We start from the raw sequence: 8,257 nt of genomic DNA, 5'->3' as shown, positions 1-8,257 counted from the left end.
ATACGATACCCATAATCTAGTTATCATACTTTTGAGCGGCGGCCATTTCGGATTTAAAAATGATCCCAAAATTGTATTTTTCATCCTCGAGAACCTCGGACACGATATCCATATTGCTGAATACATATTATTGTGCGGCGGCCATATTGGATTTGAAAATTTATCACAAAATTGTTCTCAGCACCCTCGAGAACCTGGGTTACGATACCCATAATGTAGTTATCATACTTTTGAGCGGCGGCCATCTTGGATTGGAAAAATGATCACAAAATCGTTCTCAGCACCCTCGAGAACCTGGGATGCGATACCCATAATGTAGTTATCATACTTTTGAGCGGCGGCCATCTTGGATTTGAAAAATAATCACAAAATCGTTGTCAGCACCCTCGAGAACCTCTGATACAATATCCAAATTGCTGAAATGATAATTTTGTGCGGCGGCCATCTTGGATTTGAAAAATGATCACCAAATCGTTCTATGCACCCTCGAGAACCTCGGGTCCGATATCCATATTGCTGAAATCATGATTTTGTGCGGCGGCCATCTTGGATTTGAAAAATAATTACAGAATCGTTCTCAGCACCCTCGAGAACCTCTGATACGATATCCAAATTGCTGAAATCATAATTTTGTGCGGCGGCCATCTTGTATTTGAAATCTGTACACAAAATCGTTCTCTGCACCCTCGAGTATCTCGGGTACGATATCCAAATTGCTGAAATGATAATTTTGTGCGGCGGCCATCTTGGATTTGAAAAATGATCACCAAATCGTTCTCTGCACCCTCGAGAAACTCGGGTACGATATCCATATTGCTGAAATAATAATTTTGTGCGGCGGCCATCTTGTATTTGAAAAATAATCACAAAATCGTTCTCAGCACCCTCGAGAACCTCTGATACAATATCCAAATTGCTGAAATGATAATTTTGTGCGGCGGCCATCTTGGATTTGAAAAATGATCACCAAATCGTTCTCTGCACCCTCGAGAACCTCGGGTACGATATCCATATTGCTGAAATCATAATTTTGTGCGGCGGCCATCTTGGATTTGAAAAATGATCACAAAATTGTTCTCAGCTTCCTCGAGAACCTCGGACACGATATCCATATTGCTGAAAACATAATTTTGTGCGGCGGCCATCTTGGATTTGAAAAATGATCACAAAAACGTTCTCAGCACCCTCCAGAACCTAGGAAACGATACCCATAATCTAGTTATCATACTTTTGAGCGGCGGCCATCTCGGATTTCAAAATGATCCCAAAATTGTTTTCTGCACTATCGAGAACCTCGGATACTATACCCATAATTTAGTTATCATACTTTTGAGCGGCGGCCATCTTGGATTTGAAAAATGATCACAAAATCGTTCCCTGCACCCTCGAGAACCTCGGGTACGATATCCATATTGCTGAAATCATAATTTTGTGCGGCGGCCATCTTGGATTTGAAAATGATCACAAAATTGTTCTCAGCTTCTCCGAGAACCTGCGATACGATATCCATATTGCTGAAATTATAGTTTTGTGCGGCGGCCATCTTGTATTTGAAAAATGATCACCAAATCGTTCTCTGCACCCTCGAGAACCTCGGGTACGATATCCATATTGCTGAAATCAAAATTTTGTGTGGCGGCCATCTTGGATTAGAAAAATGATCACAAAATCGTTCTCAGCACCCTCGAGAACCTGGGATACGATTCCCATAATCTAGTTATCATAATTTTGAGCGGCGGCCATCTCGGATTTAAAAATGATCCCAAAATTGTTTTCTGCACCCTCGAGAACCTTTGACACGATATCCATATTGCTGAAAACATAATTTTGTGCGGCAGCCATCTTGGATTTAAAAAATGATCACAAAATCGTTCTCAGCACCCTCGAGAATGTCTGATACGATATCCATAATGTAGTTATCATACTTTTGAGCGGCGGCCATCTTGGATTTGAAAACTGATCACAGAATCCTTCTCTGCACCCTCGAGAACCAAGGATACGATACCCAATATCAAGTCATCATACTTTTGAGCGGCGGCTATCTCGGATTTAAAAATGATCCCAAAATTGTTTTCTTCACCCTCGAGAACCTGGGTTACGATACCCATAATGTAGTTATCATACTTTTGAGCGGCGGCCATCTTGGATTGGAAAAATGATCACAAAATCGTTCTCAGCACCCTCGAGAACCTGGGATACGATACCCATAATGAGGTTATCATACTTTTGAGCGGCGGCCATCTTGGATTGGAAAAATGATCACAAAATCGTTCTCAGCACCCTCGAGAATCTCGGGTACGATATCCAAATTGCTGAAATGATAATTTTGTGCGGCGGCCATCTTGGATTAGAATAATGATCACAAAATCGTTCTCAGCACCCTCGAGAACCTCTGATACGATACCCATAATCTAGTTATCATACTTTTGAGCGGCGGCCATTTCGGATTTAAAAATGATCACAAAATCGTTCTCAGCACCCTCGAGAACCTGGGATACGATACCCATAATGAGGTTATCATACTTTTGAGCGGCGGCCATCTTGGATTTGAAAAATGATCACAAAATCGTTCTCTGCACCCTCTAGAATCTCGGGTACGATATCCAAATTGCTGAAATGATAATTTTGTGCGGCGGCCATCTTGGATTAGAAAAATGATCACAAAATCGTTCTCAGCAACCTCGAGAACCTGGGATACGATACCCATAATATAGTTATCATTCTTTTGAGCGGCGGCCATCTTGGATTAGAAAAATGATCACCAAATCGTTCTCTGCACCCTCGAGAACCTCGGGAAAGATATCCATATTGCTGAAATCAAAATTTTGTGCGGCGGCCATCTTGGATTAGAAAAATGAACACAAAATCGTTCTCAGCACCCTTGAGAACCTGGGATACGATTCCCATAATGTAGTTATCATACTTTTGAGCGGCGGCCATCTTGGATTGGAAAATTGGTCACAAAATCGTTCTCAGCACCCTCGAGAATCTCGGGTACGATATCCAAATTGCTGAAATGATAATTTTGTGCGGCGGCCATCTTGGATTAGAAAAATGATCACAGAATCCTTCTCTGCACCCTCGAGAACCGAGGATACGATACCTATTATCTAGTCATCATACTTTTGAGCGGCGGCCATCTCGGATTTAAAAATGATCCCAAAATTGTTTTCTTCACCCTCGAGAACCTGGGTTACGATACCCATAATGTAGTTATCATACTTTTGAGCGGCGGCCATCTTGGATTGGAAAAATGATCACAAAATCGTTCTCTGCACCCTCTAGAATCTCGGGTACGATATCCAAATTGCTGAAATGATAATTTTGTGCGGCGGCCATCTTGGATTTGAATAATGATCACAAAATCGTTCTCAGCACCCTCGAGAACCTCTGATACGATACCCATAATCTAGTTATCATACTTTTGAGCGGCGGCCATTTCGGATTTAAAAATGATCCCAAAATTGTTCTCAGCAACCTCGAGAACCTGGGATACGATACCCATAATGTAGTTATCATACTTTTGAGTGGCGGCCATCTTGGATTTGAAAACTGTCCACAAAATCTTTCTCTGCACCCTCGAGAAGCTCGGGTACGATATCCATATTGCTGAAATCATAATTTTGTGCGGCGTTCATCTTGGATTTGAATAATGATCACAAAATCGTTCTCAGCACCCTCGAGAACCTGGGATACGATACCCATAATGTAGTTATCATACTTTTGAGCGGCGGCCATCTTGGATTGGAAAAATGATCACAAAATCGTTCTCAGCACCCTCGAGAATCTCGGGTACGATATCCAAATTGCTGAAATGATAATTTTGTGCGGCAGCCATCTTGGATTTGAAAAATGATCACAGAATCTTTCTCTGCACCCTCGAGAACCGAGGATACGATACCCATTATCTAGTTATCATACTTTTGAGCGGCGGCCATCTCGGATTTAAAAATGATCCCAAAATTGTTTTCTGCACTCTCGAGAAACTCGGATACGATACCCATAATGTAGTTATCATACTTTTGAGCGGCGGCCATCTTGGATTTGAAAAATGATCACAAAATCGTTCTCTGCACCCTCTAGAATCTCGGGTACGATATCCAAATTGCTGAAATGATAATTTTGTGCGGCGGCCATCTTGGATTTGAATAATGATCACAAAATCGTTCTCAGCACCCTCGAGAACCTCTGATACGATACCCATAATCTAGTTATCATACTTTTGAGCGGCGGCCATTTCGGATTTAAAAATGATCCCAAAATTGTTCTCAGCACCCTCGAGAACCTGGGATACGATACCCATAATGTAGTTATCATACTTTTGAGTGGCGGCCATCTTGGATTTGAAAACTGTCCACAAAATCTTTCTCTGCACCCTCGAGAAGCTCGGGTACGATATCCATATTGCTGAAATCATAATTTTGTGCGGCGTTCATCTTGGATTTGAATAATGATCACAAAATCGTTCTCAGCACCCTCGAGAAACTCTGATACGATACCCATAATCTAGTTATCATACTTTTGAGCGGCGGCCATTTCGGATTTAAAAATGATCCCAAAATTGTTTTCTGCACTCTCGAGAACCTCGGATACGATACCCATAATGTAGTTATCATACTTTTGAGCGGCGGCCATCTTGGATTTGAAAAATGATCACAAAATCGTTCTCTGCACCCTCTAGAATCACGGGTACGATATCCAAATTGCTGAAATTATAATTTTGTGCGGCGGCCATCTTGGATTAGAAAAATGATCACAAAATCTTTCTCTGCACCCTCGAGAACCTCGGATACGATACCCATAATATAGTTATCATTCTTTTGAGCGGCGGCCATCTTGGATTTGAAAACTGACCACAAAATCTTTCTCTGCACCCTCGAGAACCTCGGGTACGATATCCATATTGCTGAAATCATAATTTTGTGCGGCGGCAATCTAGGATTTGAATAATGATCACAAAATCGTTCTCAGCACCCTCGAGAACCTCTGATACGATACCCATAGTGTAGTTATCATAATTTTGTGCGGCGGCCATCTTGGATTTGATAATGATCACAAAATTGTTCTCAGCTTCCTCGAGAACCTGGGATACGATATCCATATTGCTGAAATGATAGTTTTGTGCGGCGGCCATCTTGTATTTGAAAAATGATCACCAAATCGTTCTCTGCACCCTCGAGAACCTCGGGTACGACATCCATATTGCTGAAATCATAATTTTGTGCGGCGGCCATCTTGGATTTGAAATATGATCACAAAATTGTTCTCAGCTTCCTCGAGAACCTGGGATACGATACCCATAATATAGTTATCATACTTTTGAGCGGTGGCCATCTCGGATTTAAAAATGATCCCAAAATTGTTTTCTTCACCCTCGAAAACCTCGGACACGATACCCATAATGTAGTTATCATACTTTTGAGCTGCGGCCATCTTGGATTTGAAAAATGATCACAAAATCGTTCTCTGCACCCTCGATAACCTCGGGTACGATATCCATATTCCTGAAATCATAATTTTGTGCGGCGGCCATCTGGGATTTGAAAAATGATCACAAAATTGTTCTCAGCTTCCTCGAGAACCTCGGACACGATATCCATATTGCTGAAAACATAATTTTGTGCGGCGGCCATCTTGGATTTGAAAAATGATCACAAAAACGTTCTCAGCACCCTCGAGAACCTAGGATACGATACCCATAATCTAGTTATCATACTTTTGAGCGGTGGCCATCTCGGATTTAAAAATGATCCCAAAATTGTTTTCTGCACTATCGAGAACCTCGGATACTATACCCATAATGTAGTTATCATACTTTTGAGCGGCGGCCATCTTGGATTTGAAAAATGATCACAAAATCGTTCTCTGCACCCTCGAGAACCTCGGGTACGATATCCATATTGCTGAAATCATAATTTTGTGCGGCGGCCATCTTGGATTTGAAAATGATCCCAAAATTGTTTTCAGCTTCCTCGAGAACCTGGGATACGATATCCATATTGCTGAAATTATAGTTTTGTGCGGCGGCCATCTTGTATTTGAAAAATGATCACCAAATCGTTCTCTGCACCCTCGAGAACCTCGGGTACGATATCCATATTGCTGAAATCAAAATTTTGTGTGGTGGCCATTTTGGATTAGCAAAATGATCACAAAATCGTTCTCAGCACCCTCGAGAACCTGGGATACGATTACCATAATCTAGTTATCATACTTTTGAGCGGCGGCCATCTCGGATTTAAAAATGATCCCAAAATTGTTTTCTGCACCCTCGAGAACCTTTGACACGATATCCATATTGCTGAAAACATAATTTTGTGCGGCAGCCATCTTGGATTTGAAAAATGATCACAAAATCGTTCTCAGCACCCTCGAGAATGTCTGATACGATATCCATAATGTAGTTATCATACTTTTGAGCGGCGGCCATCTTGGATTTGAAAACTGATCACAGAATCCTTCTCTGCACCCTCGAGAACCGAGGATACGATACCCATTATCTAGTCATCATACTTTTGAGCGGCGGCCATCTTTGATTTAAAAATGATCCCAAAATTGTTTTCTTCACCCTCGAGAACCTGGGTTACGATACCCATAATGTAGTTATCATACTTTTGAGCGGCGGCCATCTTGGATTGGGAAAATGATCACAAAATCGTTCTCAGCACCCTCGAGAACCTGGGATACGATACCCATAATGTAGTTATCATACTTTTGAGCGGCGGCCATCTTGGATTGGAAAAATGATCACAAAATCGTTCTCAGCACCCTCGAGAATCTCGGGTACGATATCCAAATTGCTGAAATGATAATTTTGTGCGGCAGCCATCTTGGATTTGAAAAATGATCACAGAATCTTTCTCTGCACCCTCGAGAACCGAGGATACGATACCCATTATCTAGTTATCATACTTTTGAGCGGCGGCCATCTCGGATTTAAAAATGATCCCAAAATTGTTTTCTGCACTCTCGAGAAACTCGGATACGATACCCATAATGTAGTTATCATACTTTTGAGCGGCGGCCATCTTGGATTTGAAAAATGATCACAAAATCGTTCTCTGCATCCTCTAGAATCTCGGGTACGATATCCAAATTGCTGAAATGATAATTTTGTGCGGCGGCCATCTTGGATTAGAAAAATGATCACAAAATCGTTCTCAGCAACCTCGAGAACCTGGGATACGATACCCATAATGTAGTTATCATACTTTTGAGTGGCGGCCATCTTGGATTTGAAAACTGTCCACAAAATCTTTCTCTGCACCCTCGAGAAGCTCGGGTACGATATCCATATTGCTGAAATCATAATTTTGTGCGGCGGCCATCTTGGATTTGAATAATGATCACAAAATCGTTCTCAGCACCCTCGAGAACCTCTGATACGATACCCATAATCTAGTTATCATACTTTTGAGCGGCGGCCATTTCGGATTTAAAAATGATCCCAAAATTGTTTTCTGCACTCTCGAGAACCTCGGATACGATACCCATAGTGTAGTTATCATACTTTTGAGCGGCGGCCATCTTGGATTTGAAAAATGATCACAAAATCGTTCTCTGCATCCTCTAGAATCTCGGGTACGATATCCAAATTGCTGAAATGATAATTTTGTGCGGCGGCCATCTTGGATTAGAAAAATGATCACAAAATCGTTCTCAGCAACCTCGAGAACCTCGGATACGATACCCATAATGAGGTTATCATACTTTTGAGCGGCGGCCATCTTGGATTTGAAAACTGACCACAAAATCTTTCTCTGCACCCTCGAGAACCTCGGGTACGATATCCATATTGCTGAAATCATAAGTTTGTGCGGCGGCAATCTAGGATTTGAATAATGATCACAAAATCGTTCTCAGCACCCTCGAGAACCTCGGATACGATACCCATAATGTAGTTATCATAATTTTGTGCGGTGGCCATCTTGGATTTGATAATGATCACAAAATTGTTCTCAGCTTCCTCGAGAACCTGGGATACGATATCCATATTGCTGAAATGATAGTTTTGTGCGGCGGCCATCTTGTATTTGAAAAATGATCACCAAATCGTTCTCTGCACCCTCGAGAACCTCGGGTACGACATCCATATTGCTGAAATCATAATTTTGTGCGGCGTCCATCTTGGATTTGAAATATGATCACAAAATTGTTCTCAGCTTCCTCGAGAACCTGGGATACGATACCCATAATATAGTTATCATACTTTTGAGCGGCGGCCATCTCGGATTTAAAAATGATCCCAAAATTGTTT

The sequence above is a fragment of the Leptidea sinapis genome, chromosome 16 (assembly GCF_905404315.1).
Source record: "Leptidea sinapis chromosome 16, ilLepSina1.1, whole genome shotgun sequence".
Lineage (NCBI taxonomy): Eukaryota > Metazoa > Arthropoda > Insecta > Lepidoptera > Pieridae > Leptidea > Leptidea sinapis.
Note: the sequence above shows the minus strand (reverse complement) of the source record.